At 54.8% G+C, this 11,220-nt stretch overlaps 1 non-coding gene across 1 annotated transcript; it reads left to right on the top strand.

The window, feature by feature from the left end:
• The first annotated feature begins 4,612 nt into the window (after nucleotides 1–4,612).
• Nucleotides 4,613–4,718, top strand: LOC147728321 (U6 spliceosomal RNA). The gene has a single exon (XR_015309697.1). It is a non-coding gene; the product is annotated as a U6 spliceosomal RNA (small nuclear RNA).
• Nucleotides 4,719–11,220: the final 6,502 nt, after the last annotated feature.

Genomic DNA, 11,220 nt, shown 5'->3' with positions numbered 1-11,220 from the left:
GGAACAGACCTTCCCACTTCTCAAACGGTTCTATGAGAGACGAAACTTAACTTAACCATGTACACTTGCAGGAAGAACATGGCTGCATCCAACCAGCTCCGGAGCCTGAAGGAGGAGGCCACGTGCTCCATCTGTCTGCAATATTTCACAGACCCTGTGTCCGTGGAGTGTGGGGTGTTAATTGGGCCTCTGTTTGATTTATAGCCTATTGGTCAGGGAATATCGAGCTTTTGTTCGTACAACTTTGCAGGAAAGCTTTTAACACGTCGGTGCCCCCTCTTAAACGTTGATTAGAGGACTCTTCCATGTGCGCATTTGTTTAACCCCAAATTGCCTGGATACAATATTCCACTTGCTGCATTTTCAGCATATTATGGTTTTATGGGCTGCAGGGTATCGTACATGACCTGTTTATGTGTCGTGGGTCGCAACAAAGGCAGTGGACCACAAAATGTATCAGTGTGCTCCATATTTGTTTAAATGTTTGGCTAGAGTAGAAATAAATAATCCCTGGGTGGGGGGAGTGGAGGTTGCTTGCTTGACTTACTGAGGGTAATTTGGGGCAGCTGCTTTGCCTTAGCACTTTCAAAGTTCACCAGCCGCCACTGTGTGTGACTACACCATTTATAACATACTGTTACACCAGGGAACTAACATCAAATTAGGTGGACTGTGTATTACCTCCTCGTTAGTCTTCCTCGCCACATGATTTACATAGTGAGCTTTAGCTCCACAACAGAACCCTCCAAAGCAAAAAGAAACCACCTCCCACCCCCTCCCAACATGGCCGACCAGTCCCACCTGACCTCTATAAGAGGCGGGCCGGCCCAACCAAACAGCCTGTTTTTTTTGTTCTGCACGATCCTCTCCAGAACACGGTTCAGGTAGGATGGGCCGGCGTGAGCTGGCCCTTGGGGTTTAAGGTGGAGGACCTGCTATAGCGGTCTCGAGTGCCTTATGCCTGGAAATCCCCCCCCTCTTCCTTCCCCCGGTCCTGTGGGGCCGGTTAGGTACTGCTATAGCATGCCAGTGGTTTACAGGGGGGGGGGGGGCGGCGGGGGATATGGGGTGTTTGGACATCCCCGTGTGTCCCCAGGTCGTTACTGATGGGTCCTGGCCACTCTGTGGGCTTTTTGGGTCCAGCGCAGCAGACGCCCATCGTGTGCATTACTCCTGGGCTCGAGCTGCTGCCCTGTTACAGTAGTTATATGCTGAGTGACGGTTGGGCTGGCTTATCAGGTCAGTTCCGCCTCGCTCTGCTGTGTTTTATGCAGAGCTCTGCCTTCTTTCCACGTGTGGTGGGAAGTGCTGGGTTAGCTCGGTCAGCTAAAGAATATGTATTTTATTGCATGCTCTTTTGCGCTGCGTACGCTGGCGACATGGCCGGCGCTGGGCTTTCCCGGCATGGCTCTGTGATGGAGCACGGAGCTCTGAGCGGGGAGTCGGTTGAGCCTGAGACCTGGACTCCACTCAGTGCATTAGACGCTGTAACATACATCAAAGGTAAGACATTCCAGCGTTTGTTTTCTGGTGCTCCGCACATACCCTGCCTATGAAGTCATGCGTTCAGCGGTGACTTCCGAAACGCCTGGTGAACCCGGGTACAATGGGGGGCCCCCTGGCCAGTCTTACCTCGTGTCGGCGGGGGCTTCACGGTCCGGGTCCGGAGGCTCTCCTCGGGTTTCTCTGGTGCGCGGCGCTGGACGCTGCCGCCTCCCTCCGTGATGATTGGGCCCCTACGGGCCGCGGCGATTGGCTGTGCGGGTGTTTGCTCCGGCTGCTCCCCGCCCCTCGGGGGCGGGGTTTGATGGCCTCCAGGTGCGTCCGAAGTGGCGCAACAAGCGGGATGGCAGATTCCGGTGCATAACAGTTCTGGTCCCAGCACTGGCGGCGGCTCGGCCGTGCACCCTGTAACTCTGGCCGATAGCTTGCTACATGACTCGGCTGTTTCCGCGTGGTTGGACGCAGCAGGCAGGGCGCAGCTCGTTCCTCGTGGAGGGTTTTTTTTCCTCAACCAAGGAGCTGGGGCTCAAAGGTGAGGTTTGTTCCTCTGGTGGGGACGACCCCCGCGGGACCAGGGTTCGAATCCTGCCGGGGCTGTGGATGTGTCCCGAGGTGGGGTATTGTCATTCAGTGTAATTTTTTAAATTACCCGCGAGGTCAGTGCCGTGTCGCAATTGCGCCTGGCTGGCTCGACTCCGCAATGTGCTCATTTCATCCAGTGCTCGTTTCACTTGGTGGAGCTAGGGTTTGGAAGTTATTAATGTATTTGAATTACTGAATGAATTAATAATGAATAAACGACATGAATTTGGCCGTGTGTTAAGAAGTCTCTACTATACTCTGCCAATAGCGCATTTTAAGAGGGCCCCGTGTTGGCGGACTGTAGCGTGCATCACAGGGGTGGTGTTCTTGTTGTTCATATTTAAATCCGAGGATTCTGTCTTCGGTCTGGCACGAGCTGGAAACACTTAAGTCTTGGCTTCGCTGTGCACACTCGATTGCGCGCGGTACTTGTACGGCTGTTCTTATTCTGAACCAGGCCGAGGTTGTGAAGTGGACTCTAGGGTTTGGACGGCGGACCCTGTGGCACTGATCTTGCCCGGGTCCAGTGTTCGAGTCCCCGCCTCGGCGAGCCTTGGGCTCAGTTTTTCTCCGGACCGGTTTTTCTCGGGTCGGTGCCTATCCCTTTGAGGGAGTCACACCTTGCACCTCCGCGACGCGGTGGAGGCCTGGCATCCGCTTTCGGTGCCCTTTCGTCAGGTGCCTTCTGGTCTCCTTGGGGAGGCGGGGGATCCCTCTGCGCCATCTGCGGGGTCTCCCTGTTTGGCGACACTAGCCCTTCTGACCGGACGCGACGGGGGCCCTGTGCCCCTCCTCGCCTCCTCGGCCTCTCGCCCAGGGGGTCGTGTGCGTCCCCGGTCCTGGGGTGTCGGTGCCTGTCCCACTCCTGGTGTCGCGTCCTGCGGCTCTGGGCAATGGCTTGTTGTTTTTTTTTTTCCCGCATCGGCCCCCTCCAGGCGTCAGTGGCCTGGCCTCCACCTTGGAGGTGTCCGGGGTAGGTCGCCTCGGGGAATTGTCCAGGAGGGTGTCCACATCGGCGTTCGTGCAAGCGCCTTGGGCCCTGGCGGATGTGTTGTGTGCTGTGGCGTGTTGCGCTTCGGTGCAGTTCGAGAAGGGCTCCTGCGCGGGGGGGGGGGGGTCACGCGAGTGCGTGTTTCGTTCCACGTGAAACGTGACTTTCCCTCTGCCAGCGGCAGTGGTGTGTCCCGGGGTGTCTCGGGGTAGAGTCTCTGCGCTGGTCGCCTGACTCCCTTCCTCTGCCTGCGTCCGTTGTGTGGGGCGTTGGGGGCGCAAGGCTGGCTCGGACGTCGGGTCTGGCTGCATCCTTGCCTCCGGTCTTTTCATACCCGCTCCCCCGGGCGCGGCCTTCCTTCGGACTCCCCGTCCGCCTGTGGGTGTGGTCGTCCCGCCCTTGCTGGGGTGGGGCCCTTCGGCCTTTCCACCCGAGGTCGGTCTTCACGGGGTGCTGTCGGGGTGGGCTTCCGGGCCCGAGTGACGGCTCTTCCCGACCCGTCCTGGGACGTGGCTGTCCCGGACCTGGGGCTCGGGGTCCGTGTGGTGGCCTGGGGGGCCGGCCTGCGAAGGGGGGGGGCCCCACTCTCGCTTCCTCTCGGCCTCGTCATTCACGTCTGGCGGTGTCTCTCACCCGTCGGCTCCCTGACCTAGGTACGGTGGTCCCTTCGGTCCTCGTATCGGGCTTGCTCTCCTTCGGGGGGGCGTGTGCCTGGCCCCGGTACTTCCCTCTGGTTCATTCAGGGGGGGGGGGGGTAGGCGTCCTTTGGCGCCGGGTCGTTGGGGGTCGGTGGGATCTCCGGAGGTCACGCTGCTCCTCGTGCTTCGGAGTTTGCTGTATGTCCTCCTGACCTGCCGTTGTTTTTTTCTGTGCTCGTTTCAGCCGCGCATTGACTATGATTGGGGGGCTTTGGGTCCCCAGGTCTTGGTCGGGTCAGGCGTCCTGGTGCTGTGGGCGTTCCCCCGGGGTCCGGCTTGGTGAAGACGGTTCGACGGTGCCGGATCTATTCCTTCGCTGCCTAGGTGCCTTTGTCCTCGGAAGGGGACTGGGCCCTCCTGCCCGGGTTCTACTCCTCCTTCCGGGTCCTGGGGGTTGCCCGGCCTGTTGCCTGGCCTTTTCGGTCTGTGGTGCGCGTTCCCCCGTGCCCTCTAATATCGCGGCTGGACCCGCTTGGGCAGGGCCAGGGTACTCCTGGGTGCTCGCCTCGGCGGCACTTGGTCTTAGTTTGATACGTGGCAGTGTAGAGGTGCCTGGCACCCGCGCGGGGTTGCCACGCATGTCCTGGGGCATTCCTGTTTTTGGCTCCCGGCGGGATCCTCCGCCCCGGGTTCCCTCTCCTTGGCCGAGCTGGCGATTCGAGCCACCTGGCCGATCCCGGATCTTCCCGTACAGTGATTGGGTCCCCCGCTCTCGGCGCCGGTGTTGAGCCGGCTCTTGTCGGCTGGCCTGCCTCCTTGTGCAGGCCTGGTTCTGGAGCGGAGGAGGCTGCTTGCTCGGGGGTTGTGGCTTTGCTGCTGGGTTCCCGCGGTTGTTCCAGTGCTCGCTCCGGCGGCACGTATACATGATTGGAAAGATACAGAGAGGATTGCCACGGCTCCGGCGCAAGGAGGTCCCGCAAATTCGTGGAGCGTTCCATGTTGGTGGAGCTGTGTGGCTCAGGGGTTGGAGGCGGCAGTCCCGGTAACTGAGATTGGTCCTGGACCTGGGTTCGATTCCCCACCTCGGTGGGTCTTGGGCTTACATACTTCCATGGACTCGAGAATTCTCATGCCGGTGCCTACTCGTCTCACGGGTTCACACTCTGCAACTCTGGGCAGATGCTTGCTTGTTCTCCACTTGGGCCCCTTGCGGCGGGATGCCTGACTCTCACCTTGTATCCTGCAGCCTACGGCCATACCACCCTGAAGGCACCTGGTCTCGTCCGATCTCAGTAGTTATGCAGGGTCGGGCCTGGTTGGTACCTGGATGGGGTATCTCACAAGGGAATACCTGGTCGGGTTCCCACGGCACGCACCTTGTTGCCTTTGGGCGATACGTGCGCTAGGCACATCGCAATACTCTGGCATACTCCCTCTCTCATTTTACGAGCTCTTCGGGGCCCGCCCTTTTGGGACCCGGCCCTCGGTGGCGGTTCCTCGCCTGTCAGGTTTCCCTGGTGGCGATGGTGTCTGCTGGGCGGATGGGAGTGCGGGGGTCGTTCCTCCGCTCCCCGCCCTTCTTGCAGGTTTTGCCGGACGGGGTAGCTCCTCCGGCATGTCCCCCGTGTCCTTCCCGGGGTCCCTTCCCTGGGGCCTCGGACTCAGGTGGCTTTGCCGCTTTTCCCGGCCAACGTGGTTCCTCCCTTGTCCGGGCTGGTTGTTCGGCGTGCGGTTTTGGCGTCTCTTAGCCGCACGTTTTTTCCTTTCCCGGTGGGATGGCCGGGGTTATGCCTTTGGGCCCGGTTTGTTCGGGCCGCTAGCCCTCGTTCCTCCTTGGTTCGCGGGCTTTCACGGGCTGGCATCCTTCCCTACGCTTCGCTGGGTTCGGTGGATCCGGCGGGGGCCCTGGGTCGGTCCGCGAGGTGTGGCTCGGTTCCCTGGGCCCCCTTCGTGGGTGTCTCCTCTGTGGAGTATTGGTCTGACTTCGGCGTGGTCGTCACCCGCCTGGTACGTGGGTCTCTAGCAGTCCCGGGGGGACTTCGCTGGGGCCGTTCTGAGTGCTGGAGCTGCGACTCCTGGTTGGCCTCCTTTTCCTGGAGGTCTTGATTTCAGGTTTCCTGTGGGCCCTGTTTTCCTTTCAGTTGTTTACATCAACCTTGGGTTGGTTTCTCTGCATCACCATGTGGTGTTGTGGTTATGGTGGTCAATGAAGCCTTGTTGGCTTGGGTATTTGCTCACTATGTAAATCATGTGGCGAGGAAGACTAACGAGGAGGTAATGCCCCGGTTACTTACCGGTAATCTTCATTACTCCGAGTATAGTCTTCCTCGCCACATGAGTTCCCTCCCCCCCTCCCTGTCTGGCTATCGGCTTCATTGTTTGCTTGGTAGATCAGGCTGTTTGGTTGGGCCGGCCCGCCTCTTATAGAGGTCAGGTGGGACTGGTCGGCCATGTTGGGAGGGGGTGGGAGGTGGTTTCTTTTTGCTTTGGAGGGTTCTGTTGTGGAGCTAAAGCTCACTATGTAAATCATGTGGCGAGGAAGACTATACTCGGAGTAATGAAGATTACCGGTAAGTAACCGGGGCATTCCTCACCATGGTTTATTGAAGTTGAAGATTGACGTTCCAGGCAAGTTATCACACTCAGAAAAAGGTGCATGCAGCTATTTTATTTTTATTTATTTTTATTTTGAAAGTTTTATATAGCGCGAACAAGATCTTTGCAGATATCAGAGCGCTTTACAAAGCCGGGAATACCAACAAGAGAGTGAATTTAAACATAAGAAGTGGGAAGGGTAGGTACGTGAGGGAGCAAATTAGTACAGCAAATCAATAATATAAATATTACAGTTAAATGTGTGCATAGATAGTCAGTAGCATCAATAATACAGGTCAAATACATAGTCATAGAGTTCGAACATAATAATTCAGATCGGTGTAGAGTCTTTCCAGATCCATGCTAATAGGTCAAGTGTATTTGGCCATAAAAATAGCTTTCACTTCTTTCTTAAAAAGTGTGATGGAGGAGATGAGCCTAGTTTCAGGAGGGAGTGAGTTCCAGATACTGGGTGCCATTCCTGAGAAAGAGCGTTTATAAGTTTTTTCCTCCCGGAATCTTCGAGGTTTTAGCAGAAGATTGTTTGTGCCTCTGGTGTTTCTAGAGCCGCCAGAGATTGACAGCTTCTGAGTGAGGTATCCGGGAGAGCTCAGGTTTAGAGCCTTGTGTGTCATGCAGGCGATTTTCAAATGTATTCTGGCTTCAAAAGGCAGCCAGTCTAGTGATTTCAGGTCAGGGGAGATATGCGAGTGCTTTTTTGATCCAGTGATGAGTCTCGCTGCAGCGTTTAGAGAGGCTCTTAGGGGTGCAGTAGTGGTTAATGGGAGACCGCAGAGGGCGGTGCTGCCGTATTCAATTTGCGGGATGACTAGTGCTTGTACTGCAGTTTGGAAGTCTTTGGCTGGTAGGAAGGGTTTAAGTTTCCTTAGGGTATTGATTTGGAAGTTCGCTCCCTTATTAGCCTTGCTGATATGATGCTGCATGTTGAGATTGGAGTCGAGAGTTATGCCTAGGGATTTCGCTGAATCCACTATGGTGGGTTGGACATTGAGTGCAGTTAACTGTTTAAGCCAGGTTTGAGTGGTAGAGATCTTCGCTGGAGGTGAGATCAGCAGGAATTCTGTTTTCAGAGCATTGAGTTTGAGATGATTATCAGCAAGCCAGGATTGGGTGCTTCTGATCGTTGAGTTCAGGAGTAAGATGTCATTGGGGGATTGTAATTTGAGATATAGTTGAGTGTCATCTGCGTACATGTGAAAAAGTACATTGGATGCTTGAAGCACGGTGGTGAGAGGTTCCATAACTAAGTTGAACAAAGTTGGTGAAAAGGAGGATCCTTGGGGGACACCTAACGAAACAGGTATTGGAGAGGACATCAGGTTGTTACTCTTGAATTTCGGTGACCTGTTGTGTAGAAAGGAGGTGAACCACTTGAGAACAGTCCCGGAAAGACCCATTCTTGTGTTCAACAGATCGAGTAATTTCTCATGTTTAACAGTGTCGAATGCTGAAGAGAGATCAAGAAGGATGAGGAGGCAGGTATCCCCTTGATCTAGGATTTGAAGGGCGTCGTCAATTATGTGAGTCATAGCAGTTTCCGTGCTGTGACCTGCTCGGAAGCCTGATTGATGAGGGTTGAGGAGATCAATGTGTTTAGTCAGTTGTAGTTGTGCGCATTTTCCCAATAATTTGGCGAGAGTGGGAATATTGGTAATGGGACGGTAGTTGTTTAGGTCGGATGGGTCGGCAGTAAGTTTCTTTAGCAGAGGTGTGACTTGTCCAACTTTAAGGGAGTCAGGGATGGTTCCTTCTTGGAGCGAGCTGTTGATAATCTTAGTCCAGAGTGGAAGGAGCAGTGGGGTGAAATCTTTGACAGCGTTAGCAGGGAGGGGATCCGTGAGGTGATTGGAAGGTTTCAGGGTGCTGAGCAGTTTGCCTATTTCTTCTTCGGAGTAGGTTTCAAAGGGTGACCATGTAGCATTGTTATTAGGTCCGTTGGGTGTTATGCAGTTGAGTGTGGTGTGGAGTCTTGCGTCAGCGCGGAGATCATTCTTTATGTTGTCAGTTTTTTGGGTAAAGAAAGCGGCGAAATCTTCACAGGAGGGTGCTTCGTGCAAGGTACTGAGAGGTTGGGGTTGTTCCTTGGCTTGTGTTCTGATTAACTCAAACAGTTTTCTTGGGCGGTTTTTTGCTTGGTCGAGCTGGAGGCTGAAGAAGTTTGCTTTTGAGCGCTTTATTTTCCTGAAGTAGGCGTTTCTCTTTTTCTTCAGGGTTTTCAGGTGCAGTGCAGAGGGAGCTGCCCTCCAGGTGCGCTCTGCCATTCGCATGGCTCGTCTATCTTCATTGAGACTCCCGTCGTACCATGGATTGGAGATTTTAGCGAAGACTCTTTTTAGCTGCATAGGAGCAGCCTCATTAATTATTGAGGTCATGGCGTTGAGATAGTGGTCAGTCAGGGATTGTACATCTGTAGCGCCCGTGGGCGGGAGTAGGATGTCGCGTCTGTTCGGGGGTAAGGAGACTGGGTTGAGTTTTTTCAGGTCTCTTTTCCAGACTTTTGGTCTGGAGGGTTGAACCGGGTTGAGTTTGACTTTTTCATTGATGTGGAATGTGACAATATGATGGTCTGACCAGTCACAGGGTTGGATAGACTCAAGTTGAGTAGCGTCCTCTTTGGCGATGATAAGGTCGAGGATAGAACCTTTCTCGTGGGTCGGGCTGTTGCATAATTGTGTGAGGTCCAGGGCGCTGAGGAAGCTTTTGAGACTATTTACCACCGCATCATTGAGATCGTTCCAATGGAGGTTGAAGTCACCAAGGTATATTTGGGTGAGCTGTCGTCCGGCGTTGGTTGAAATCAAGTCCATCATTTGTTGGGCGAAGATGAGGTTGTCTCTAGGTGGGTGGTAAATGCCATGAAGAGAGCATATCGGTTTGCCATCACTTTATGATATCGAGGCAGATGTATTCGTAGGAAGTTGGAGAGGGTAGGGAAGGCGCGGAGACTTTCAGAACAGAAAGGCTGTTCCTGTATATGCATGCGATTCCGCCGCCTATCTTGCCAGACCTGTCAAGCCTAATGATGTGGTAGTTGGGGGGAACCAGAATGTCCATTATAGGAGTAGAAGATTCGGTTAGCCAGGTTTCAGTCAGGAAGATTAGGTCAAGGTCCAATGTTAGGATGAGATCAGCGATGGCGGAGGAGTGTCTAGAAGCCGATCTACAGTTTAGGAGAGTGCATTTGAGACGGGGTGTGTCAGGGGAGGAAGAGGGAACTAGAGAGAGGGGGACTTTTCTAAGGTTATTCGGGACGGATATTCTGTTGTTTAGAGTGGAGGGTCTACGGGGATTTGAGTGTATTGTGGGAATGGGGAGGTGCGAGGCGGTTGTGAGGTTTAGGGGTGCTGGGTCGTAGGAGCGGAGGAGGGAGAGAGTGTCGAGATCCGAAAGAGGGTTGCATGTGCGACGGGGGCGGTTGTTGCGATTGTGGGCAGGGATCGCGGTCCAGTGAGAACAGCGGGTGCGGTTGTTGCCATTGTGGGCATGGATCGCGGTCCTGTGTGAGGGACGTAACTTAGGCTCGTCGTCAGGACGGGAGGAGAGCAAGTTGAGAGGGGGGGTGGTGGTGAGTGAGGTGAGTTTAGGGGGTGTGGTGAGTAGCTCTTTTATGGTGTGCATGTCTTCTTTGATGGTGTGAATTTCTTCTTTGAGTTGTAGGAGGGAGGCCATAATCTTGTCCAGCGTGGGATAAGTGTTAGTGCTGGGGGTGGAAGTCATGGGTGAGTGGCTGACCTGGGACTTATCGTGCGGGTGGGGTGAAGGGTTGGTGTTCATGCAGGGCTCTGTGATGTCGTTGTACAGGTTGGTGTTAGGGAGGAGGGGGGGTAAGGGGGCGATGAGAGTGGATGAAGTACGGAGGAGGTTGGTGGCGTAGAGGAGGGAATTTGTGGCAGGCGGAGAGAGCGGGGTGGAAGTGGAGTGTATGATGGTGGTGATGGGGGAGCCTGAAGGGTAGTGAGGGCTGAGAGTGGGGGGGGGCTGGGGTTGGAGATGGTCCTGTGATGGGGAGGGGGAGTTAAGATAGTAGAGGTGATGTGGTCTGCATGGTTAGTTAGCGTGTGGGAGTGGGGGCTGAGAGAGGGGGGGGCAGAGTGTGGGAATTGTCGCTATGTGTGTCGTTCTGGCGCTGAGCTAGGTTAGGGGGGTTGTGGGCGGGGTCTGTGATATCAGGGGGGAGAGGAGGAGTGGGAGTGTTATGGGTGGGGGTCCCCGGGATGGTGGTGTGGGGGCGGCTGGTGTATGATGGGGAGCTAATTGTGTCTGTGATCGCGGAGTGTGGGGTGGTTACAGCCGGTGGGTGAGCGACTGGTGTGGTGGGGGAAGTGGTGAGGTGCATGTCGTTCTGGTGCTGAGCTAGGTTAGAAGCGTTGTCGGTAGGGGCTGTGAAGTCCGGGGTGATGTTACTGGAGGGGATGTGAGTGGAAGTCCGATGGTTGGAGACGTTCTCTTTGAAAGTGGGAAACAGGTTGTCTAGTAGTTCCAAGTTCCTGTCTGTGGATTGAATTAGGACAATCCCGTTGTTGTAGATAGTAATGGTGGTTCTGCCTAGGAAGAGTTGGGATGGTGTGATGGAGAGAGTTAAGCCAGGAGTGGATTTCCTGGTGGTGGAGACAGTGAGTAAGGTGAGGAACGTTTTTCTCCATTGAGCTCTGCGAGAGGTGTGGAAGATGATATCGATGTTCAGGGATCCATTGACCGGTAAGAAGTAGGTGTCAACAAAGGGGGTTTCAGGGTGGGACCTCAGGAAGTTGTGTTTAAAGCGTTTAGCGGCTTTTTTGGTGAGTGTGGGTGGGTAGTTAATTTTATATGTGTGCTTGCCGATGGGCTCCTTGTTGGGATGGCGGTATAGGTGGGTGTGGTGCTAAAAGTGGGTGTGGGAGGGTGGACGAT

This window comes from Lissotriton vulgaris, chromosome 3_1 (genome assembly GCF_964263255.1).
Source record: "Lissotriton vulgaris chromosome 3_1, aLisVul1.2, whole genome shotgun sequence".
Classification (NCBI taxonomy): domain Eukaryota; kingdom Metazoa; phylum Chordata; class Amphibia; order Caudata; family Salamandridae; genus Lissotriton; species Lissotriton vulgaris.
Note: the sequence above shows the minus strand (reverse complement) of the source record. Positions and strands in the feature narration are given on the sequence as shown.